At 38.6% G+C, this 25,973-nt stretch overlaps 1 long non-coding RNA gene across 1 annotated transcript in view; it reads left to right on the top strand.

Moving 5' to 3' along the window:
* The window catches only part of LOC148115064 (uncharacterized), a 55,455-nt gene extending 31,416 nt beyond the window's left edge, over positions 1 to 24,039 (top strand). Inside the window, exons 3-4 of the long non-coding RNA XR_015731880.1 lie at positions 2,581 to 2,674; positions 21,670 to 24,039. This is a non-coding gene — a long non-coding RNA (uncharacterized LOC148115064). The remainder of the gene's footprint in view (positions 1 to 2,580; positions 2,675 to 21,669) is intronic.
* The last annotated feature ends 1,934 nt before the right edge of the window (positions 24,040 to 25,973 follow it).

Genomic DNA, 25,973 nt, shown 5'->3' with positions numbered 1-25,973 from the left:
GAGATCCACAGTCTCAGCTTTAAGCTCTTTAATAAATTTGGAAGAGATTCCATGGATGTTCATCCATGAGGTCACACACATATGCAGTGGAGCAGAGCTTTGGTTGCTATGCTATGCATGTCATCTTGCCATCTTTTGATTTCTTGAAGACACTGTTGATGAATATATAAAAAGATTGAGATCAGGATTGTGTTTACTAAAAATTGGAAAAATGAGAAAATACCAACGCAGGACGAAGTTATTAAGAAAATAATGGAATGTGCTGAAATGAGCAAATTGACATTTGAAATTAGAGAACAAGAAGATAAACAATATTATAAGATATGGGATCTATTTTATCAATGGCTAGATAAAAAAACATGGAAATGAAATATGGTAGAGATTTTTATAATACAAGAATTGTAGAACTATGTGAAATTTAACATATAAATGTATGGTTATTGAATAGATTCTGGAGGTTGAAATGAATGCTATAAATAAAAATTAACTCAAATCTTAGAATACTTAGAATGATAATGAGGGAAGAAATAGTCATATTCAAATAAATGATTAATGAGGATAACAATATATAGATATATATTAGGTCGAAGATATGAGAATCTAGGTAAACTGTAAATTATAAGCTATGAATTTGGTGAATGATGCACAAAAGACTTGTAACCAACCGACATGCTGTTTGTAATTGAAGATGGTTTTATGTTTGTTTGTTTAAAAATAAAAAACTTTTTTCAAAAAAAAAAAAAGATCGAGATCTAAAACCAAAACTTTATTTTCCCCTTGAAACATGACTAAACTATGGATTATGGATTGTAAGATAAATCATGGTCTTTTATTTGAAGTGATCATTTATCAAACAAGAAGAAACATTCAAAAACTATCTATCTATCATCTAACTATATATCAAGACAAATGGTTTCACTCACTCTTTCATATTTCAGTTTTTCAGTTCTTTCCATTTTCATATCAGTTTAAGACTGCTTTCCTAAAACGACTTTTGAATTTCTTTTTAGAAAAAATACATGGAAATGTATTTTTTGTGGCCATTTCTCCTAAGATACTCATTTTTGCATGCATTTCTGCAAGATATTTCTCTGAGATCAGGTGCATCTTGATATCAACAGTAATTCTGACCATTTATGTGCATCACAGGTTTTAGAAAGGGGCAGGTCTTTGATTGTATAATTATAGCTGACATCTTAACCTTTTTAACCTGTTGGGGACGCCTCCGCCTGATATAATGCAATCTGCTACATTGGTTTCATTGAGGCAGTTATTTCTGTGTATGTTTTTCTCTACTATACCTGATAGGCTTATTGTATGCAAACTTCTTAGACTTATGAATATGAAGGAGAATTTAAGCTTTCTTTTTACCTGGAAGTATGACAGTGAGTTTGTATAATGCTCCTGATTATACTAATCTCTTTTGCTTGAGGATGGCAGGACAGATGACAATTGCCCTAAGATTAAATTGGGCATATCAGGAGGCATCAAAATAGGCTTCTATAATCTGATTCCGTCAAAGCCATTCTCTGGATCTGAAAGTGAGGTGGTTATTGTTCGCAGCAGGCTTATTTGAATGACAGATGCAATAAGAAGGAACTGTTATTAAAGGTGAGCTGGCATGTGCTTGTTGCGACTGAATATCACAACTGTGATCAAAAGGCCATACCTCATGTTTCCATTTTTTAATCTTTCATCCTGGGTTTTGATGCAAATACTCTTATTTCTCAGCAGATGTGATAAACAATTTGATTTCTTCTATCATAGACTTAAAGAGATGAAATTTCTTGTTAATTAGGAAGGAGGGACTATGCTAATATCAAGCCAGTAGCCATACTAAGTTAATATAACAATAGTAATGGCACCTAGATTTATATATCGCTCCATAGTTCTCTGGGTGGTTTACAATGTCAGCATATTGCTTCCAACAATCTGGGTCCATTTTGACTTTGGAAGGATGAAAGGTTGACTGACCTTCAGCCAGTCAGGATCGAACTCCTGGCTGTAGACAGAGGTAGCCTACAATACTGTATTCTAACCACTGTGCCACTGCAGCTGTCTGAAAATATGATTTCAAAGCTCTCTCCAGTTATTACAGTCCTGTTTTTATTATGATGCACAGCTGGCTTATTCATCCCATGCATGTGATTTATTGTGGTAGGAGACTGATGAATATATATTCATTGTGCTTATACATTGTGCTTATACACTGGGCTTATACATTGTGCTTATATGTTGTGAAAGGTAGGGGCCCCAATTTTCATACTACCGTATTTGTTTTTGATTAATTTAGCTATCATTTCTAACACTTGTTTGTGGTAGAGTAATGAAAATCCAGGGAGTAATAAAAGGGAATATAGTACTGTGGTGTAGTGGTTAAGGGGAGACCTAGGTTCAAGTCCACCTCAGCTAGAGATATTCACTGTATCATTCTTTCCCAGTTCAACCTATCTCACAGGCTTTTGCTGTGAGGAGGGACCACTATATGCCAAGCTCCTGTTTTTATTTAATATAACTTTTATTTATTGTTCAGGCATATCCCAAAACCTCTGATTTTTTTTTTTTTTTTTTGTCTTCCAGCTGGACTAGGATCAGTGAAATCTTCAAATAAAGGCTGCCCTCAGTATAACAACTATCCTTTAACAACTTTTCAGGAATGACTATCCTGTGTCAGGTAAGAAATATGGTCACTAACTGGACATGGCAGATATATAATCATTGTATGAACTTTATTAATCCCTTCCAGAGAGGATGGGGACAAACCTACAAACATACATTCTGCTAGAGAAAAGTTCCCTGAGGATGGGCTCCAGCAAAAGTCCGAAAGCTCTGAAGATAAAAACCCCTGATCCAGTGGTGCTATTCTGCTGGTTCTATCTAGTTTGGGAGAACTGGTAGTGGCGACTGTGGGAGGCTCCGCCCACCCGCCCGGACATCATCACATCCTGCGCATGCTTATTCCCATTTGCGAACCGGCAGCGAAGATAAGTGAATACCACCTGTGCCCTGATCCTGGTGACCAACCCAGATTGGATCCTGCAACAAACATACATGTTCAGGTGGTCTATAACAGAAGGGAGTATGTCATGAAGTGAAGTGTTAATACCATTTTATAATGCCTTGGTAAGGCCACATTTGGAATATTGCATTCAGTTTTGGTCGCCACGATGTAAAAAAGATGTTGAGACTCTAGAAAGAGTGCAGAGAAGAGCAACAAAGATGATTAGGGGACTGGAGGCTAAAACATATGAAGAACGGTTGCAGGAACTGGGTATGTCTAGTTTAATGAAGAGAAGGACTAGGGGAAACATGATAGCAGTGTTCCAATAACTCAGGGGCTGCCGCAAAGAAGAGGGAGTCAAACTATTCTTCAAAGCACCTGAGGGTAGAACAAGAAGCAATGGGTGGAGACTAATCAAGGAGAGAAGCAACTTAGAACTAAGGAGAAATTTCCTGACAGTTAGAACAATTAATAAGTGGAACAACTTGCCTGCAGAAGGTGTGAATGCTCCAACACTGGAAATTTTTAAGAAGATGTTGGATAACCATTTGTCTGAAGTGGTGTAGGTTTTCCTGCCTGGGCAGGGGGTTGGACTAGAAGACCTCCAAGGTCCCTTCCAATTCTGTTATTCTATTCTATTCTATTCTATTCTATTCTATTCTATTCTATTCTATTCTATTCTATTCTATTCTATTCTATTCTATTCTATTCTATTCTATGTATTTAATGAACTTGAAATCAAAATAAAGCCGGCCAGAGATAAAGCCAATGATTAAAAGAATGTTCCTTACATGAATATATATTTTGACTATTTCCCCATTTCAAAGCTATTTCCTTAGGTTGGATTGTCCACTTGACTAAAGATAAGATCAGTAAACTTAAACAATTTTTTTAATGACATTATCAGAGAGTCTAGTTAAGTATTACTCAGAATTTAATTTCTATCGGTATTAATTTTAGATAGACATTTGAACAGAAAAAGCTTTTAGCTCTTTCAAGCACTTGACCATTGCCTGTAAATGTCAGTGAATGCCCACATTTCCCTTTTTTGAACAAGCTGAGATAAATCTGGAATGAACAATGAGCGATCTCTACAATATGAGAATTTATTACAATGAACTTGTCCTAGCTTTTGTGACAGAAGAAGATACCGTGAAAATTTGTCTTAATGCTAATAGGAATATTTTTCAAAATATGGGGAAAATGTAACTGGCAGAAATTGAAAGAAATATTACTTATAAAACATTTATGTCTTTTGTTGTATGGAAAGAAAGAAATTTCAGAATAACAGTCTCCCTTTTGGATAACTGCACTCTAACTTTCCCTAATTCCTGTCTTTGACATATGTTAATAAATCTCATATAATTACAAAGTATGACAGTGACTTTACTCAGAAAAAGTGAAAAGGTGTAGCATTGGGGAAACAATCAATGAACCTATAGATGATAATATATCATCTATAGGTTCATTGATTGTTTCCCCAATGCTACACCTTGCAAGTCCTTGACATTTATTCTTTCTTTCCATAAATTCTGATAATGAAAGAGCATATTTAAGAAGACAGATTTCAACATGTTGTAGAAAGCTACAATCTTTAACAATTCTATACTAGAACAATGTGCTAGTACTTATAGTTCTCTAAAAGAAAACTAGCAATATGTGCATAGTTATGTAACACAAACTCACCATCTCCTCAACAGATTAATTCTATTTATTAGGTCAGTGTTTCTCAATATTAACAACTGGAGATGTGGAGTTCAGTTCTGGAAGTTGAAGTCCATGTCTCTTCAGGTTGCTAAGACTGGGAAACACTGCCTTAAGTCAATAACAACAACAGCACCGTACAATGTATAGAAAACTATGGAGATTCTCAGTCATCCAGGTCATGGTTGTCCCAAAGGTGCTTTTTCAAGGGGCAATTGGACTTTCTGATTTTTCTTTGAAGATAGCAATAGCACTTAGACTTATATACCACTTCACAATGCTTTACAGCCCTCTCTAAGCAGTTTACAGAGTCCGCATATTGTCCCCAACAATCTGAGTCCTCATTTTACTGACCTCAGAAGAATGGAAGGCTGAGTCAACCTTAAGCCTGGTGAGATTTGAACTGCCAAATTGCAGGCAACCAGCAGGCAGCAGAAGTAGCCTGCAGTACTGCATTCTAATCACTGCACTTCCGCAGCTCTTGAAGAGAGCTGAAGAAGCTTCTTGGATGAGAAGCGAAATGTCTTCAAAGAAAATCCAGAAAGTCCAGTTGCCTCTTGAAAAAGCACCTTTGGGACATAGAAAACTAAACTTTACTTTTTACATCACCTGTGATATGGAAGCTAAGAACAAAGCCTATGTAGAATGTGTAGTAATTAACCTTGATAATATGGTACATTAATTCAAACTGTGTGTTTTGTGTATGATGTGACAGTACTGAGAACTTATCACAAGTAAATGGGTCTCTAAGAGACAAGTGCTAATCTTTTTTTCCACCTGACTCTAATTTGAATTCACAATTACAGGTAAGTGTCCTTATAAAATACTTGAGGTTCTATGAAAATTGTTGTGACATTGTACAGTCAGACAAGTTGTAGGAAAAGGAGTGGATAGCAATACAGCAGTAGTTATTCTATTTAGTGATGAAAAAAGCTACCATGGGCTTAAAATCCATTACAGCAGTACAAGTTTTAAACATATTTAGTATGTTTCAGTCATTTTTGGAAAGCAATCTCCTTGCATCTGAACAATAATAAAACATGCACTTGCTATTTTCCAGACTCTCTTAAGATTTTCCCATTATAAATTTGAAGAGCTTGTATAGCAAGAGGTTTTGAAATAAGTTGTTTTATATTATCTCCTTAAAATGAAGATAAAAATTCAACAGAAAATTGTTAGAAAATGGCTTACAAAAAAGAGTTCTAAATAAAATGTGCAATGCAGAATATTCTGGGAAGTTTTTTTTTTTCCTAGGCTACATATCTTGATTATCAAGAGGTTTTAATGAAGCTCTTAACACTTCATGAAGACAGCTGTGCTAGTTAGTCTCCTTATGTAAACCTTTGGGAGTTATAGTCCCAACACATCAGAAGAATGTCAGGTTTGGGAAAGCTGCCTTAGGAAATGTCACCATTCATATATCTGAAATGAAGCTGCGTATTGTAAAATGTGAGTGGATTTCAATTTCTTGATTTTTATATTTGTCGTCTCCACCAAGATATTGCTTTTTTGTGTTCAGATTTTACAATGTTATTTCACTTTACTTCTTAAAGCCTGTCTATTTTTCCCAGACTCTACACCTCATAAAAACAACTGTTATGCATTCTTTTATCCATCACTTTAATAATTCAGAGACATACACCTTGTTTGGAGAAAGGCTGAGTAACTCTTTGAATAGTAAATGTTCCATTTTTAAAAATTATAGGAACTTGGAAAAATGCAGCAGCGAGAAGGCTTATTAGAAGAATACCAGGAATATTCAGTTTTGGTTTGCTGAAACATTTTGTTAAATAATCTTGCTGTAAACCAACAGTATGCAATTTTCTTTCTCTTGAGGCTCTATTCTCTTGAAAATACGCTATAATAGCAATGTAGAGTAGAACTCAGGGGAAAGGTACATTTTCTAAACTGACATCCTTTTTTATTGCCTTTCTGCCTTATCTTTTCTCCCTCTCTCCTGCTTGTCCTGCTAGAAGCTTGAAGAGAGACAGTTTGCAGAGGTCTTCTGAAATTAGGCCAAGGTTGGCCACCCCTGTTCTAAATACAGAAGACTTTTCTTATGCTTAAGATAAATCATATTCTACAATAGTCCAGGTGCAAAAACAATCTGATCCCTTCTCTTTTGGGTGGTCAGACAATTTAACACTATGAGCAGTGGTGGGTTGCCCCCGGTTCGGACCGGTTCGCAAGAACTGGTAGTAAAACCGGCAAGAGACTCCGCCCACTGACCCGGATGTCATCATAGGCGATCTGCACATGCACATCGTGCGTGGGCACGATGTGAACTGGTAGCAAAGATAAGTAGAATCCACCCCTGACTATGAGCTTCAGGTTTAGGAAACTGCGTACATTCACGAAGCCTAGCAAGCTGCAAGGAGAAACCACCCACCTATATTTCTGCCAACAACTGAGAGTATACAAAAATGCATTGAAGAAAACACAGGCTAATACCATCAAAGAGATGTTCCAATCGGTTGCAATTGTCAGTTTGTACAGTAACACTATCTGGATGAAGATGATGAAAAAGTTAATGTTATTGCATCACATGTTTAGTTTATGAAGTACCCAGAATCGTTTGGTAGTGGAGCAGCCTAAAATTGTGATGAATAAATAGATAAGCAAGCAAACACTTTCCTTAGAAAAGGGAGGCTGAAGACAGGTCAATAACTGCATAGAATATTTGGGCTGAGCGATGGTTTCTTGAGGAGAGGATACACCAGTGGTGGGATTCAGCTGGTTCAGGCGAACTGGTAGTTAAATTTCTGGTTGGCCCCTCCCCTCCCTGCCCACCCCTTCCAGGAGTCCCCACGTGCCCCATTTTCACTCCCAGGAGGCTTCAGGGAGGCCCACTAGGCCCAAAAAGGGCCTTGGGGGGTGTGGCGCATCCCCCCCCTCCATGGTCCAGTTTTGCTCCCAGGGGGATGCAGGAGGCCGAGTGCTGTCTGTCACATCCCCTGGCCATGCTCACCATGGCCATGCCCACGCAGCCGGTCATTAGGGCAGAGAACCAGTTGTTAAATTATTTGAATCCCACCACTGGGATACACCCTTGTCTTTTGTAACAGTAATATTCTCTCTCCCTGAACTCCATCATCCAGGAAGGGCAGGGATCCCACAAGTGGCTGAGCTGAGATCAAAGAACATTATGTCTACTTTCTCAGGATTCACAGGTTTAAACTCATCCCAGATATCCAAGAGTTCATTTTGCAAAATTATCTCTTTTGAATCTGCCCAGCTAGTATGAAGTCCAAGTGAATCTGAGTGATTCTCTCTTCTCTCTTTGTATTCTATCTTCCAGATTTTTGGAAAATTACACCAGTCACCTTAGAAGGTCTTCTTTTCCATATTTTCCATCTGTATCCAGTAAAGCCCCAGTCTCTTTAAACATAGCTGTTGAATGGCAATCTGTGGATGCAAGAACAGTAGAGAAATAACATTTTTCTGCTCTTATCACTAAGCTGCAGATTCAGATATTGGCTCTATTGGCTCTTGTTAATGCTCATTGGATTCACTCCTTGTTTTATACCAGAGGCATTCTGGTATCTCACTTCATTCCCCAGAGCTACTTGGAATACCATACAATTCCCTGGGTCAAATTGTTTAGGTACAATTCCTTATAAGGCTAGTGCCAATTCCATATTTTAGTAGGTGGCTAAGACCTCAAAAGAACTGTCTACCATCAGTTCAGACAATTGGCTAAATATACCATGGAAGTCAAGCAGTTATGTTTAAACTGTGATTGGTCAAATAGTTCTGTTTTTTCCATGGATATTTATTGTATCAGACAGCTCTAAAATGATCAGGGAATAATCTGACTATCCCAGGGGTGGGCAAATGTGGCCCTTGGCTGTCTCAGGAATTCTGGGAGTTGAAGTCCAAAGGTTGTAAAAGGGCCACATTTGCCCACCCCTGGACTATCCAAAGGACAGATGTTAATATTAACTTAACAAATCTTAGATCCCAAATCTTAGAACCCATCACAACTATTTCAAGGTTTTAAAAAAAACAGCTCTACTGTGCCATTCATCTATGATTTGGGACAGTTATGTACCTATCATGGTCACCACAGTCACCTCTAAATCTCCTCTGACAGTTAAATTAAAATCCTCCAGAACAATCAGCTTTGAGAACTCTACCACTGACCCTATGATAATTCCAGCAGCTTAGGCAAAAAAGATGGCCTGCAATATGGAGGATGGTACATGAACAGCATTTCTACCTTGTCTCTAGAACCTAGCTTTTACTGTAAGGTCTCACATCCAGTTGCCTGCAGGATGGTGCCCTCAATGCTGGCAGACAATACCCATCCATTTTCCCAGCTCATGGTTGGTGCAAAAACTGAATCCCAAACTTTCTCACATCTGAGCTAAGTAAGTAGTAGTATAGAAATGTGTTGTCTTTGGTACTAGAGTGACTACAGTACATCTGGAGTGCAAAAGTCCAGATGACCACTAGAGAGCAGTAATAAAGAGTTACATTTTCTCTATCTTGATTATTCAGATGTGTCTACACCCATTATAAGATCTTCTGTTCCCCTAACCTGATTTTTTGTTTCTGATAAATAATTTAAGTGAATATAACATATGGAAATTGGCTGCTACAGCACCGTTACCAGGTGATGTTTGCCAAAATATTTTGGAAAGCAAAACAAATACAATAAGCTCTGTAAATTATTTGTTTTAATTTAGTAGTGTGACAGGATTTACAATAATCTTAATTGTTATTGAGAGTTTTATTTTCTACATTTTTCTGCATTGTTTGGATAAATGGTTAAGACAATAGGTTAGCTCCAGACTTTACAATACTTAGATTGATTTAAATGGATGTAGAAAAAAACTATTTTTTTTAAAAAAAGTAACATTTAGTAGATTGAATATCCCATTTATGTAATGGAAGAAATCACACTTCTACCCCCCCACTATAATATTACTGCAACCATGGTACATAATTAATATTTTTAAAGAACAGAAATTTATGGTATTAATGATATGCTTTGTTTCAAATGTTATGGCTTTTCATATTTTTCCACTATGCAAAATCATAGATGGTTATCAATTTTTGAATATTGATCAATTGAATATTGATAATTACAATATCAGCAAAAAATGGACCAAAACTGCAAGTTGATTCAGTATATTTTACATTATTAAAATACATTAGTTAATGCAGTTAATGTGCTGTGTGTGTCTGTGTATTTGTGTCTTCAAGAAGCTCTTAATTTCAGAGAACTTCTTGGGCAAGTCAATGTAGTTTTCTTGACAACATTTTGCCAATGCTTTCTTTTTAGGACTGAGAGAGAATCAGGGCCCCCAAAATCACTTAGTTGGCTTTTTGTCTAAAGCAAAACTAAAACCCTCAATTTCCAGGTTTCTAGTGTGGTGCCTTAATGACTACACCAAACATGCTTATTCTTGTATTTAATAACTATTCCCTTCCATTACATTAACAGTGCAGTTTGGTGGCAACTTTTGAAGTGAATCTACAAGCTACTTCCAAGAATGTATAGACTTCTGTGTAAACCTCTGAGTACGGACAAGCCTTCCCCAACTTGATGCCCACCCAGCTAGGAATTCATTCCCATTTTTTATGTGTTTTCGAACTGCTAGGTTGGCAGAAGCTGGGACAAGTAACGGGAGCTCACCCCGTTATGCGGCACTAGGAATTCGAACTGCTGAACTGCTGACCTTTCGATCGACAAGCTCAGCATCTTAGCCACTGAGCCACCACATCCCTTTTTCCTCCTCTCTCTCCCTCCTTCCCTCTAATTCTTGCACAGTCACTGGCTAACAAGATTCCTGAGCAAACTTCTCACTCTCAGTGTGTGAGCAGTAAACATTTTACATATGTTTCTTTCACCTTGTACTCAGCTTTACCCTAATGTATTCACCACCACCCTTGCTATTTTAGGACAAACATTCTATTCATTTTTATGCAAGTTTAGCCTTCATTTCAGCAGAATTTTTAATCAGCCATTTAACCTTTTCCTTCCTTATCTCTCTGGTCCCTGGCATTTCCATTAGGTTAAAGTAAGCACTGATAGTCTGACACTTGACATTATATCTTTTAGCAAGAAGTTATGAATGATGCCACCAACCATATCTTCTCAGAGACATTAAGACCAAAGGCACGGTCTGGTCATAATGGTATAAAAGAACAAGTGCCCTCATAGGAAGCTGTTTATTGTTCTCCTTCCATAATAAGGAACTATATTATACGGATTAGCTTTTCCATTTCCTTTGTTGACCTCCAGGCCACAGCAATTAACTAGAGTATTAACAGGGGAAAAGATAATGATGTGAAGATCGATGCCTGCATTCAGATCAAGGTGATTTAAAACCAAATACCGAGGCTGTAAAGACAATGATTGTGCCCCCAATTGGATTTGTAGCCCAAGATTCAGGAAGCTAAAGCTCAAATGTTAAATCCTTCAAAATTTATAAGACATAGGATTTTAAAGTCCCCACTCTTAACAGGCGAATCGGTCTTTCACTGCATATCAGGGGTGTCAAGCTCAATTTCATTGAGGGCCATATCAGGGTTGTGTTTGACTTTGGGGGGCCAGGGTGGGCATGGCTACCTCGACGTCACTTGTGTTGGGAACACCTGCGGTGGCCAAGCACTCTGCCAGTGAAAACAGAGCTTGGGAGAGTCACACATGGCCCTCACAAGCTCTGTTTTCAGCTGCGATGGCCTCCTGCAACCCTCTGCCAGTGAAAATGGAGCTCAGGAGGGCCACCTGCAGCCTTCTTGAGCTCTTCTTTTCACTGGCAGAGGCACCCCAGGCCAATCCTTTGCTGTTTCCTGGGCAGCCCCGTGGGCCAGATCTAAGCATCCCACAAGCCGGATCTGACCCCCAGGTCTGGAGTTTGACACCCCTGATCTATAGTTGGGCATTTATCAAGAAAAGAAATGGAAACACACTCCAACATGAACTAAATTAAAATGAATCAGAAACTTTGGAATAATAATAATAATAATAATAATAATAATAATAATAATAATAATAATAGTAAGAATAATAATACTACAACCACCTTACTCGGAACAGCTTACATCCTCCGACGATACCTTAACAGTTCCTAGGTCCTTGGTTAGGACTCGAGCTGCTGAGCTATTAATCAGCCTCAAAGGCTGTGAATCTCACTAAAGATTTAATAATAATAATAATAATAATAATAATAATAATAATAATAATAATAATAGACACCCATTGTCATCAGACACTTGGTACCATGTCCAAGAATTTTAAAACATATAACAGCAAATTGCAGCTTCCTACAATAACACCAGCGGAACTGCAAAAAATTGCACTACTTGGAACATCATACATCTTAAGAAGGTACTTGGTTGATACCTAGGACGCTGGCAGCAACCCGTATCAACCATTAGCACCAGTCAATGGTATTTGTGATGCATTTTTAAATGTTCAGTTGACTAAGTTTCATGTTTAATGAATAAAAGATAATAATAATAATAATAATAATAATAATAATAATAATAATAATAATAATAATAATAAATAAAAAAAAAGAATGAGAAACTCAAGATCTTGTGGGACTTCAGGATTCAGACTGACAAGCACTTGGTCCACAACACACCTGACATAACAATAGTTGAAAAGAAAAAAGTATGGTTCATTGACATTGCAATACCTGGTGATGCACGGATTGAAGATAAGCAGCAAGAAAAAATCACAAAGTACTGGGACTTGCAAATTGAAACTGAGCGACTCTGGAAAAAGAAATTGTGTGTTGTCCCGATTGTAATTGGAGCCCTTGGGGCAATACCCAAAGGGCTACCCCGCTATTTAGAAATTCTAAATTTACCAGACTTGAACATTTTGACTCTACAAAAAGCCACTTTACTCGGAACAGCTTACATCCTCCAACGATACCTTAACAATTCCTAGGTCCTTGGTTAGGACTCGAGCTGCTGAGCTATTAACCAGCCTCAAAAGGCTGTGAATCTCACTAAAGATTAACCAAATAATAATAGCATTTATTGTCATTGTACATCATGTATACAATGAAATTGGTTACATATACATATGGGTGGGAAAAGAAACAGTAGTCTCTTAAGCTATTATAGGTCTGAAATAATAAAATTATGATAAATGTTTGTCCTGGAAGATTGACCTTTCGCTCTAGCATTTCTCATAAGACCAGGGACCATGAGAAAGATGTGCTGTTTCCTGAAGCTAAAATCATAGAAAGATGGAGTTCAAATTTCTGTCCTCACCATTAGTGAAGGGAGGGTCATGCAGTTTCAGCGATGTGAATTTGGAGGTACTTGGGAAGAGAATTTAAAACAATGATTTGCTTGTGAAAAGCTTGGAACCCGAAACCTTGCTCCCCCTCTTAACTAGTTGCTTTTCTGTTTTCTGTTAGCTTGCAAGCAGGGAGAGGGTTGTTCTTTTAAGTGCTAGTGATACTCATCAAATTATAAATTTTAGTTAATTGGTGTTCACAATACTATCAGCAATTATTGACTGCTGTGTTTAGGTTACATCCAATACAATTTTTAATCATTATATCAACAATAGTAATAATAATTTTAGGTTGCCACAGATTGTACTTTTCCTATTTTGTTGGATGTTGGAGTAAACATTTTACAATTTACAATACTGCACATACAATATAACTTTCCATCTTCGTTTTACTTATCTTCAGTGATGGGTTTCAAATTTTTTTACTACCGGTTCTGTGGGTATGGCTTGGTGGGCGTGGCAGGGGAAAGATACTGTCAGGTGTGCTTCCTTCAAAGTCCAGGAAAAAATGTCCCAAACTCCATTGTTTATAGAGAAAGGTACTTTTACTAGAAGATGAAGTAAACGCAACCAAAGGAAAGCAGAATCTAAGGCAAAATGTGCGAAAATTGCATATAGAAAGCATCTCCTCCTACTGTCCACCGTAAATCATCCAATCCAAAGGTCTCCCAGGGGTCAGGTGGAAGCACACGTCTGGCAGCGTCATCAATCAGGAATGCCACGACTGTTGGCCCGATGGCAGCTTCAAAGGTACAGTCCGGTGGCTTAACTATTGGTTTCGTTTTCCTCCAGCATGCTTCCCCCCTCCCCATGCTACCCAGCTCTCCCCCTCCTGTTACTATGGCAGCCAAAGCAGAAAAGGCGGAGGCTGACAGATACTGCAAAATCCCCATTCCCTCCCCACTCCAGGGGGAAGGATACTGCAAAATCCCCATTTCCTCCCGATCAGCTAGGACTTGGGAGGCCAAGAATAGATGGGGATAGGTCCGGTCAGAATTTTTACTATCGGTTCTCTGAACTACTCAAAATTTTCACTACCAGTTCTCCAGAACTGGTCAGAACCTGCTGAAACCCACCTCTGCTTTACTTCCTTTACTTCCTGCTAAAGATAGGAATATTTTATGCACCTAATAATGTTACCTCTATTCAATTAAACATTATTCAATCTTTTTATATGTGTTAAGTTTTAAAGATTCCACATGTCCTTGCTCCTTTCTCTTAGTCATTTCTCAAGGCGCTCAATTTGTTGAACAAATAATTCAACATGGCTTCAGTCTAGATGCCCCACCTGTCAAAATGGGAGAGAAAATCATGACTTTTCTAACAACAGAGACGTTTCTGCTTTCCTTCTGTGCAATTAAAACCCTCAGGCAGCATGCTGAGGATCTGTCAAGTTAATAAATTGGCAATCTGTAAAATTTAGCCTGTTATGTAGGCTAGAATGTATAGTACAGTGTTTTGTATTGCTGAAGCATTTTGTGGCAGTAACTAGTAGAATTTACTCTTGTCACATTCTGTGCTATAAAGAACTTGTGCAATTTTGCCAAACACTTAAGCCCTGGAGCCTGCAACGTATTTCATAGTTGCAAGTTCACATAACTGTGAATTGCCAAGTAGCAAGAAAAAAAAGTTGCCTTTTTTTTATTATTATTCAGGTTGCAATGCAATTGTCCTAGATATGTCCCAGCCAAGGAAGCAAGCTGGCTGTCCTGAAAGGGTATGTCAGTTTTAAGAAGCCAAAGCATTTCCACCACCACCACCTCAATTTTCTTTTCCAGCTAAAGAAAGATACTTAAGCCTCTCCACAGCTGTGTTGGAGGATTTGCATTTCTGCAAGATGGATTGGAGGGGGGGTGTTGGATCCCTGTTATTCCTAGTAGGCTGTATTTTGAATTCATCTGCTGAAACTTTATTGCAACTCCACAACTACCAAATGGGATTGCAGTGGACTTGAATTTTATTTCAGTTAGGCAATTCATCCATGGTGATAGGAAAGCATGACTTAGTTAACAATTCTGTTGATAATTTATTAAATTTATATGTTTTCCCACAGCAACTGGTATTGGCTATGGATTGATATTCAATTCTCAGAATAGCTTGAGTAGAGGTGCTCCATCTCTGGAGGTTTGCAAAAATAGACTGGACAACCATTTGACCAGGATATTATAAGGTCTTCTGCCTTAAGCAGAAGATTGGAATAGAAGACCTCCAAGATTCCTGTCCAGCCCTATGTTTCATACATTTTATGGTCTGGGATGTTTGGTCCCATTTTTCCTGTGCTTTGTAGCACAATCTTTTACATTTTGTTGCAAAACTACCATGGATCTTACTTTTCTCCATATAGACATTATCTTGTTTGAGGGACCATGACACTGCACTTGTGTTCTTCTGGGCTTTTGGTACATGTTAATATTGCTGTCTGGCTTGTTTTAAACAAAATTCATTGTCTATTTTTAATTTCCTGTTGTGATTTTATTGCATTATTTTATTGCTGATTTAAATTGTGCATCACTTTATAGCCTCAGGCAGGAAAGAACTTCTTAAGTAAGTAAGAAATAGTAAAGACAAGTGCAAAACAGGCGATATTTAAAGGTAACCATTTATTTTTATTGATTTTTAAAAAAATAAGAGAACAACATACTTTTTGGAAGAGTTATCTTTAACTGACCCATAGTGAATGTGGACTTTAAGATGTACACAGAAGTCCAAAACAGCACCATAGAGAATGCACCTATTTGCATATACATGAAAGACTTTTGTAGATCCTACCAAACATTGGCACTGTTCTGAAGCAGTGATGGTATTCAGCTGGTTCTATCCGGTTCAGGCGAACCGGTAGCAGCAGCTGTGGGAGGCTCCGCCCACCCGCTCGGACATAATCATGTCCCATTTATCCACATTTTTGACGCTCTGTGCATGCACGGAAGGCCTTGTGCATGTACAGAGGTGGCGCGTGCTCACATTTGCGAACCGGTAGTGAAGGTAAGTGAATACTACTCCTGCTCTGAGGGATCGGGAACTGTAGATCAATATGGTGGCAGGGAAAGAAACAAGTTTCTCTTTATTCCCAAAATCGAAAGATGAACAGAAATTTGAAGGATAGGGAAGTAGATATGCTCTCCTGTCATAGTTTCTATGGAAACCAGTTTAAGTGGGTTTCTTGCACCTGTGCTTCTTGGAGATGTAGATTTAACATCTAAAATGGAATTACAATTGTAAAAGTTGTGCTCGGTCAAAAAACAGGGAATTAGGTCAAAGTTACAGACATTATTACAGAGTTGTAATAATTCTGAATGCAAAAGTGTGGTCAGGGGCCATACACATCTTAGCAGTTGTCCTTTTATGTTCTCCAAGCTTCCATGTTGGAACAGGAAAGTTTTCTGTGATAGGAGAAGATTTTAAGGGAAATGGATTAAGTCTCACAAGAGAATGAGATCACCCATTTCACTGTTATGGAAAAAGCACAACTTCTCAAAACAGTGGAAACTATTTCCCAACATAATGTGTGAACCAGAGGTGGGTTTCAGCAGGTTCTGACCAGTTCTGGAGAACAGGTAGCGGAAATTTTGAGTAGTTTGGAGAACCGGTAGTAAAAATTCTGACTGGCCCCGCCCCCATCTATTCTCTGCCTCCCAAATCCCAGCTGATTGGGAGGAAATGGGGATCTTGCAGTAACCTTCCCCTGGAGTGGGGTGGGAATGGAGATTTTGTAGTATCCTTCCCCTGCCATGCCCACCAAGCCATGCCACACCCACCAAGCCATACCCACAGAACCGGTAGTAAAAAAATTTGAAACCCACCACTGGTGTGAACCCCAGGCAAAGCTCTCGGTCTACCAGAAGCTGTACATCCATGCATCAAATGAATGGAAACCTGCTAGAAATTGGGAAGGTCTATTTTTTTCAAGAATAAATGTTCTAGAAAGAAAGCTTCTAATGTGATAAGTGTAAATGGAGAAAATGGAGGTGTTACAGCTTTGTTCAGAATATAGAATAATAGAGTTGATGGACCTTGGAGATCTAGGCCTTCTAGAGACTCTATATCATTTCAGACAAATGGCTGGCCAGTCTCTTCTTAAAAGCATCGACAACTTCTGAATTAATGGTTAATTGTTCTCACTGTTAGAAAAAAATTCCTTAGTTATAGGTTGCTTCACTCCTTGATTAGTTTCCACTATTGTTTCTTGTCTTGCCTTTTGTTGCTTTGGAAAATAGGTTGACCTCCACTTCTTTGTGGTAGCTTCCCAAATATTGGAATTAATTAATTCCAATATTTCAATTAATTCTGTGCATAAATCTGCTTTTTTTTTTCTTTCTCCCTGAGAAAGAAGCTTCTATTTTATTATGAAAATGATGAGAATGTCTTTCTTATTTTTCTTGGTATATTATCTAATTGTTGGAAATAGAGGATGGTACTAAAATACAGTTGCTTTCTGTACAGTCTTCTGTACAGAGGAAAATGAGTTTCCTCATGGTTTGCTTTTTCCTTTCTTGGGATTCCACGGAAGTGTGCAAAGAAATGATTGTATATGATATGCACATATACAGACACACCTTGGCTATGCTGCATAAATGCAAGGATCACACTTCACCTATGATAATTTAACATAATTTTCCTTTTCCTTGAAAGAATTTTTGAAAGTCAATTTTTTTCATCAAATAGAGAAATGTTTGAAAAATGAAGAGAATTAGTCATGGAAAAAACCCCTCCCACCCAGGTAAGTGGGTCTGGGCCTTCCAGGAAATGGTTTTATAGGGAAGGGAGGAATTTTCTGGTATTAAACCTAAACAAAACTAATTGTATCACCACTTTTGAGGAATTTATTAGTGCATTTTAGTGGCATGACTTATGGAGGATTTGAAGAGCTAGAAAAAAGATGTTCAAAGCTTCTGAATGAAAATACGCATCTGCATTCTTCTGTATTAATATGTATTTTGGAGAACAACCATCCCAGTCAGGTGAAGGGCTCAAGCATAGGATTCATTAAGTAAATACAAGAGCTCTCTCTCTCTCTCTCTCTCTCTCTCTCTCTCCCCCCCTCTCTCTCTCCCTCCCTCCCTCCCTCCCTCCCTCTCTTACACACAGACTACCCAGAATGCCTCTGAGCCTTATCTAGTCTTTCCCAGGTCAAAGCTGCCAGCTTGGAAGGTTCCAAGGAAATGAACATAGTACAATAAAACAGCTACTTCGAACTCTATACATACATTCTGAAAGAAAAAATATGGAAAGATACTCAGTTGATTAACTGCCCTCAACACACCTTTTTTTTTTTCCATGAAAGAAGAAAAGGAAAAATATGTTGGAGAAAAGATTATGTGGAGACTGTTCATCTGCAAATTCTTTAGCTTTCATTAAGCATGCTGAGCTTAAAGACAAATCTCTCTCCCCCCCAATTCAAAGTAGATTCTTACTGATAAACTGAAAAATATAATCCAAATTCTATATTTTATGGATTTGGGTAGCAATTTTGGAACTTTTATGCTGAAGACTCAAGTAGCAGATTCTTCATGTTCCTTTTAAAGGGGAAAAAAAATCAAGCCCTGATGGAGATGATTAAAAAACTGTAGAACTGCTGCCTTTTCATGGACCACAAAGTTAGTTCTCCTGACACAATCTAAGGGGGAGGCTTGAGACTTTAATCACTGCAAAAGAGAAGTTTTATTAAGTGCAAATCAGCTTCTGGCTAATCAACCAGCAGCAATTGAGGTCCTCAAGGTTTCCTGCTCAATCTAAATGGAGATTACTGTGACAGGAGAAACTGTTTCTATTTCTATTTAAATTACTCTCTGCAGCTCAGAAAGGGTTATTCATGAAAATGAGAATTTGGACAGTTAGAAAATAATATGATTTCTGATTTCCACGAACATTTATGAAGGTATATTTCTCTGTAGTTATTGGTCCAACTAGTCCAATGCTTTTCTGACTTTTTAATCTAATCTATAGTCCAGCCAAAAACTCTCCCAAATTCATAAATATGCCAATATCTATGTCATCTGGAGATGGTGGGAGTTAAAGTTCAGCCCTTCAGGATGGGATGAGGTTGGGAAAAATTGATTTAAAACCCTAGTGAATAAATGTAGAAGTCATTCTCAGCTTCATTTCTAATCTCTTTCCTTCTCCTACTCTTTGGATTACAAGTAGCCCTCAGGTACAATCTTGATTGAGACTGGAATTTCAATTGCTAAATGAAGTGATCATGATGCTTCGCATGACCAGATAGCTTAGCAGTGGCAGTTCCAATTGTTCCAGTTGTGGGGACTGGCCAAAAGTGACCTAATGGTTTTCTATCTAAGGCAGTGTTTCTCAACCTTGGTAGCTTGAAGATGGGTGGATTTCAACTCCCAGAATCCCCCAGCCAGCAGAAGTCCACCCATCTTCAAGCTACCAAGGTTGAGAAACACTGATCTAAGGCATGTAAAAGTAAAGTCTTACACTTAGGCAAGAAAAACCAAAAGTACACATATAGATTGGGTGAAACCAGGCTTAATAGCAGTAGCTGTGAGAGGGATCTTGGAGTCATAGTGGACAACCAGTTAAATATTAGGCAGCAGTGTGCAGCCGCAGCTAAAAAAGACAATGCAATCCTAAATTGCATTAATAGAGGAATACAACCAAGATCAAGTAAGGTACTAATACCACTTTATAAAGCCTTAGTAAGACCACACCTAGAGTACTGTATCCAGTTTTGGTCACCACACTATAAAAAAGATGTTGAGACTCTAGAAAAAGTGCACAGAAGAGCAACCAAGATGATTAGGGCAGTGGTGGGATTCAAATTTTTTTTACTACTGTTTCTGTGGGCGTGGCTTGGTGGGCATGGCATGGCATGGCTTGGTGGGTGCGGCAGGGGAAGGATACTGTAAAATCTCCATTCCCACCCCACTCCAGGGGAAGGATATTGTAAAATCTCCATTCCCTTCCCACTCCAGTGGGAGGTTACTGCAAAATCCCCACTTCCTTCTGATCACCTGGGACCTGGAAGGCAGAGAATAGATGGGGGCAGGGCCAGTCAGAGGTGGTATTTACTAGTTCTCCAAACTACTCAAAATCTGCTACCGGTTCTCCAGAACTGGTCAGAACCTGCTGAATACCACCTCTGGATTAGGGACTGGAGACTAAAATATATGAAGAACGGTTACAGGAACTGGGCATGGCTAATCTAGTGAAAAGAAGGACCGGGGAGACATGATATTAGTGTTCCGATATTTGAGAGGCTGCCATAGAGGGGAAGGGGACAAGTTATTTTCCAAGGCACCCAAAGGCCAGACAAGGAATAATGGATAGAAATTGATCAAGGAGAGATTCAACCTAAAAATAAGGAGAAATTTTCTGACAGTGAGAACAATCAACCAATGGAACAGTTTGCCTTCAGAAGTTGTGGGAGCTTCATCACTGGAGACTTGCACGAAGAGATTGGACTGCCATTTATCAGAAATGGTGTAGGGTCTCCTGTTTGGGCAGGTGGTTGGACTAGATCAGTGGTGAGTTTCAAATTTTTTTACTACCGGTTCTGTGGGTGTGGCTTGGTGGGCGTGGCATGGCTTGGTGGGTGTGGCTTGGTGGGCATGGCAGGGGAAGGATACTGTAAAATGTCCATTCCCACCCATATTCAGGGGAAGGTTACTGCAAAATCCCCATTTCCTCCCGATCAGCTGGGACTTGGGAGGCAGAGAATAGATGGGGGCAGGGCCAGTCAAAATTTTTACTACCGGTTCTCCGAACTCCTCAAAATTTCCGCTACCGGTTCTCCAGAACTGGTCAGAACCAGGGGTGAAATGCTCCCAGTTCGGACCAGATCGCCCGATCCAGTAGCGATGGCGGCGGGTGGTTCGGAGAACTGGTATCGAATCCCTGCGCCCCCACCCCCACACCATGCCCAGCTGAGCCGCACGATTATCAGAGGCTTTTTTTTAACTTTTAAAAGCATTTTTTTCTACAACTTCTTCCACCGAAAAAATGCTTTTAAAAGTAAAAAAAAAAAGCCTCTGATGATCGCGCGACTCAGCTGGGATAGTCAGACTTTTAAAGCATTTTCTTCTGCAACCTCTTCCAGGGAAGAGGTGGTTAAAAAAATGCTTTGAAAAGGCTCTGCTGATCCCAGCTGTGTTGCCTGATCGGTAGAGCCTTTTTAAAGCATTTTTTTGCATTTGCAGAAAAAATGCTTTGAAAAGTTAAAAAAAAAAAAGTTGGCCGCACCCACCCAGTCACATTACCCCACCACCATCACCAAGCCACGCCCACAGAACCGGTAGTAACAAATTTTACATTTCATCCCTGGTCAGAACCTGCTGAAACCCACCTATGGACTAGATAGTCCCTTCTAGTCCCTTCCAACTCTGTTAATCTAATTGGTCCCTTCCAACTCTGTTAATCTAATCTAATCTAATCTAATCTAATCTAATCTAATCTAATCTAATCTAATCCAAACTCACACTCTTCCAGTTTCTAGGCTGGTGCCTTAACCAGTGCACTAAACTGGCTCTCTATGTTTTCCTTACCTCAAAATAAGTCCTTTTCCTGGCAATTGTTGCTGGAAAATGTTTATTGCCATAAAAATATAAACAAAAATCAACACCCCACATGCCTGGTTAGGGATCGTTTGTGATCCTGGAGCCTCAGTTTGCCGATGACAATAAAGAGTTTACTTGGAAGGAACATACAGGACTATATTTTCTTTATGCTTCTTTTCTTCTTTCAGGGACAAGCCTCTGCTTGCAAAGAGGAAAACACATGAGCAAGAAAATAAATCTTTTTGTCATATCCTCAGAAGTGAAGGGGAGAGCTGTGGGTACAGTTATGGTCTAAGGATGAGGCATTTACCTTCCTAAAACTCCACCCATTGGGGACCTGAATTCAACCTTGACTGGATTTCCCAAAATGCATCAAAGCATCTAGCAAATGTTTGTATAGGTAGTCCTTGTTTCATGACCACAGGAGAAATTTCTGGACAGTCAGAACAATTAATCAGTGGAAGAACTTGCCTCCAGAAGTTGTGAATGCTCCAACACTGGAAGTTTTAAAGAAGATGTTGGATAACCATTTGTCTGAAGTGGTGTAGGGTTTTCTGCCTAAGCAGGGGGTTGGACTAGAAGACCTCCAAGGTCCCTTATTCTATTCTATTCTATTCTATTCTATTCTATTCTATTCTATTCTATTCTATTCTATTCTATTCATTGAATAGAAGCCTGGAGCTTCCTAAGCTTGTTCTAATGAATGAGTTGTAATGAACGAGTGGTGTTTTCACAATTAGGACTGAAGTGGTTGCTAAGTGGAACCATAATTATGTTTATCATCTTATTTCAACTTCCCTTTGCCTTATAGATCTGCAAAGGTTATAAATCAATGATAATTTGCAATGCTATTTTTTCATCCCCGTTGTTAACTGCAAATGGTTGCTAAACAAGACAGCCACTAAACGAGGACTACCTGTAATGATACAAAGTATTTGTATTTATTGCATGAAAAGTATTTGCATTCAGTTGCTGAGGTATGACCTTGCTCCGGTGGTTGTTTGAAAGCCATTCTTTTGCTCTCAGATGCCCTGTTTTTAAACAAACTATTTGCCTGCTTATCATTATTTTGCTGTAATAGCATTTTATAAACCAGCCATCACTGTCAAAGCCTCAGCTTTCGCTTTCGCTGCATCAGTAGAAGTCATACGCAAAGAAATCTTTAATGACATGCAGGCAGCTTCTAGAAAGGCTGGTGAATGGAATATTTTGAAAGTAGTTCTGCCAGTCAAAGCATGGTTTATAGATCAATAGGCTATTCACTTATTTATATTATTCATTCAGATAAATTCCCTGGCATATTTTCTTCGGGCATGGAAATTGCTCATGACAATAACTTTGACCTGAAAATGTAATGAGAAGGATAAGGATAAGGATAAGGATAAGGAGGAGGAGGAGGAGGAGGAGGAGGAGTTCAAAAAAAGAGTTGAGGGATCTTTTAGCTTGGTTGTTTTTTGGTAGATGTTTCATTACCCAAACTAGGTAATACCATCAGTGCTGTTCTACAATGATAACTCCAGTTTAAATAATCTCAGTGAGAAATATAAGGGATAATACTACAGTCAAGCCCATCTTCACATCTCGTCAACATGTGAAGTGAGGACTTTAAAAAGGGCCATCACAGATTAGGTTGTTACAGTACAGAAGTGGCCCACTGCCAAGGCCAGGGTGGGGGGAGGCAAATGGCAAAAATGGAGGGTAAATAGCAAACATGTTTTGTGTCAATGTAGTCCAAGCTTCTTCTCTGTTGTATGTGCATTGATATGCTATATGCTACGTATAAAAGGATGGTATTTGGATCACATTAGTTCACTAATGTTTTCAGCATTTTGACAAAAATGGTGGCTCCCATGTACATGTTTGATTAGAACATCAATGTTCCCTGTCTTGTCAAGCTATGACTTAAGGGCAGGCAATGAAATATCTGCTTCAGCAAGGAGATAAATTACACCCCCACACATACACACATTTCAGAGTGAAGGTAGAATCAGACTTTTTTATTCTTCTATATTCTTACCTGTATTATCTACAGTATGTGTATAAGTAGAAAATCCTATTGGATCATCACATTCTTTACATTAACTTTAATTGGCTAGGCTAGTTGAATTTCTTAAATGAGATTAGAAATAGCCATTCCTAAACTCTGAGCCTTTTTGTCTGAACTGACTGAAATATTTAATTTTATCTTACTTTAAAACTCTCTCTCTCTCTCTCTCTCTCTCTCTCCCCCTCCCTCCCTCCCTCCCTCCCTCTCTCTCTCTCTCTCTCTGATGTATATACTACAGTTATCCTTATAAGGCTGTATTCAAGTATATGAATAATTCATGAATTCAAAAAGTCATTTCTTTTTCATCTGAGGCAGTTGATTTGATCAAGACAACTAAGCAAAGATCGGACAAGTAAGTATCTGTCAGGGACACTTTATGTATTGGGGATTTTGTCTTGGAGCAATCTATTTATGCACCCTGAAAATCCAATTTGCCCTATTTTCCTGGAAATGTATGTAAAAATAAGTTTGTACCTAAATGGAATTAAATTGTTTGGCTAGCCAACCACAAGCTATGAGTTACATGTCTATTCCTTTAGAAGGGTTCCAAGTGATGAATACATTGGACAAGAAAATCCATGTCTTCGTTTTGTTGTCAATATCAATGAATTGGATAGAGATATTCCAAGGACTTTAAGTAGATCCTCACTTGATTGGTTGAAAGGACAAGGTTATTCATGAATAACGTATTCATAGCATTTATGGGATTTGAATAGTTGATAGAATATTGTTCCCAACAAGTTATTTCCAGTCAATGTTTTATCTGAATGAAATATTTCAAATAAAAACACTCACATTTTTTTTATTTTAAAAAGTTTACCATGTTTACTATAATCTATTTCCCACTTACAGGTTAACTAGAGTTTAAGTTTTATTTATTTATTTATTTATTTATTTATTTATTTATTTATTTATTTATTTATTTATCATATTTGTATACCGCCCTACTCCCGAAGGACTCAGGGTGGTGAACAGCCAAAATAAAATACAGAGACATACAAAAGTTAAAAACTATTAAAAACAGATTAAATAATTTAGACTCAAAAAATTAAAAACATCCAATTTATCTAAAAAACATTTAAAACCCAATTTAAAAGCCAATTTAAAAGGGAGAGTTAGGCCAGACCAGCCTGTTGGAATAAAAACGTTTTTAGGGCGCGGCGGAAGATGCGTAAGTCTTGGATCCTCTGTATCTCCGGGGGGAGCTCGTTCCAGATGGCAGGTGCCCCCACAGAGAAGGCTCTCCCCCTGGGGGCCGCCAGTCGACATTGTTTGGAGAGTGTCCCAGGTTTTTGCTCACCTCCAACACTATTTATTCATGATGATGAATAAATCATCATCAGCCTTTTAAAACTTTCTGTACATGTTGTGCCTCTGATTACAGTCATTATGATTGGGAATGCCTACATCCTTCGCCATTGGTTGCTGCAAGGAAGGTTATTACAGTGTTCAGTCTTTCTAGATTTGCCAGAATAGGTGCGTTAATGATAACAGCAACATTTAATTATTCCCAAATGGTTGCAGTACCCCTCAGCTATGCTTCAAATACACAGTGCTAAAACAGGCAGCCTTCTTTCCTGAACTGCATATTTAGAACTATGGGGTATTTGGTTCTGAATGCTTTTTATAAACTCAACCCTTTCAAACAAAGGGAGACTGCTTCCCACACCTAACGCTAGTTTTACAAAGTTGCATTTTAATGGCAAATCACTTCTCTCAGGAGATTCAAGATAAGTTATAAATATATTTTCTGAATAAAAAGGAAAGGAGGTTAGAATAGGGCAATTTTCATCTCCCACGAAGACTGCAGTTATTCACATGGGAATGTCTGGGAATACACATTCTGCCCTGTACACATTCTACACAGTCTGCTAGAAAGATGTTTCCGGAGAATGGACTCCATCACAAGTCCAAAAACTTGGAAGACTAAACCTCAAGTCCCAGGTGACTGACGTAGATTGGATCCCGCAGCATTATCCTGGGACACATATATTTGCCTTCACTCATGTCTACAAATAGCCATGCCATGCTTGTATACTGTAGCAGTGTCCAGCCAATCTGGGCAGAAGTTGAGAAACCTAAGTGGGCATTGTATGAATGTCTAGCAAGAAATCCCAGAGCTGTAGGCTACACTGGAAAATCACTAAGACATCCTGTAAGAGGGCAGTGGCAAACCATCACACATACACACACCGCCCCAAGAAAATTACTGTTCTGACCTAGGCTTCCCATGAGCATGAAACAGACGCCTTGTCCCGACAAAAACCCCTTTTTATTAAGTTACTGTGAATTCTTCTCATTCACATCCAGCAAAGTCTTTCAAGGGAGAATTTACAGTTACAGACCTTATCTGGCTTGGAGAGCTGCCAGGCCGATATCTTCAAAACTTGGCAAGGAGTCTCGGAGAGTCACCAATCAATTAAGCGAACTAATTGTCTCCTGCAA

Source organism: Pantherophis guttatus, chromosome 2, assembly GCF_059756535.1.
Source record: "Pantherophis guttatus breed Tessera chromosome 2, ASM5975653v1, whole genome shotgun sequence".
In the NCBI taxonomy this organism is placed as follows: Eukaryota; Metazoa; Chordata; class Lepidosauria; order Squamata; family Colubridae; genus Pantherophis; species Pantherophis guttatus.
This window is presented reverse-complemented; position numbering and strand designations above follow the sequence as displayed.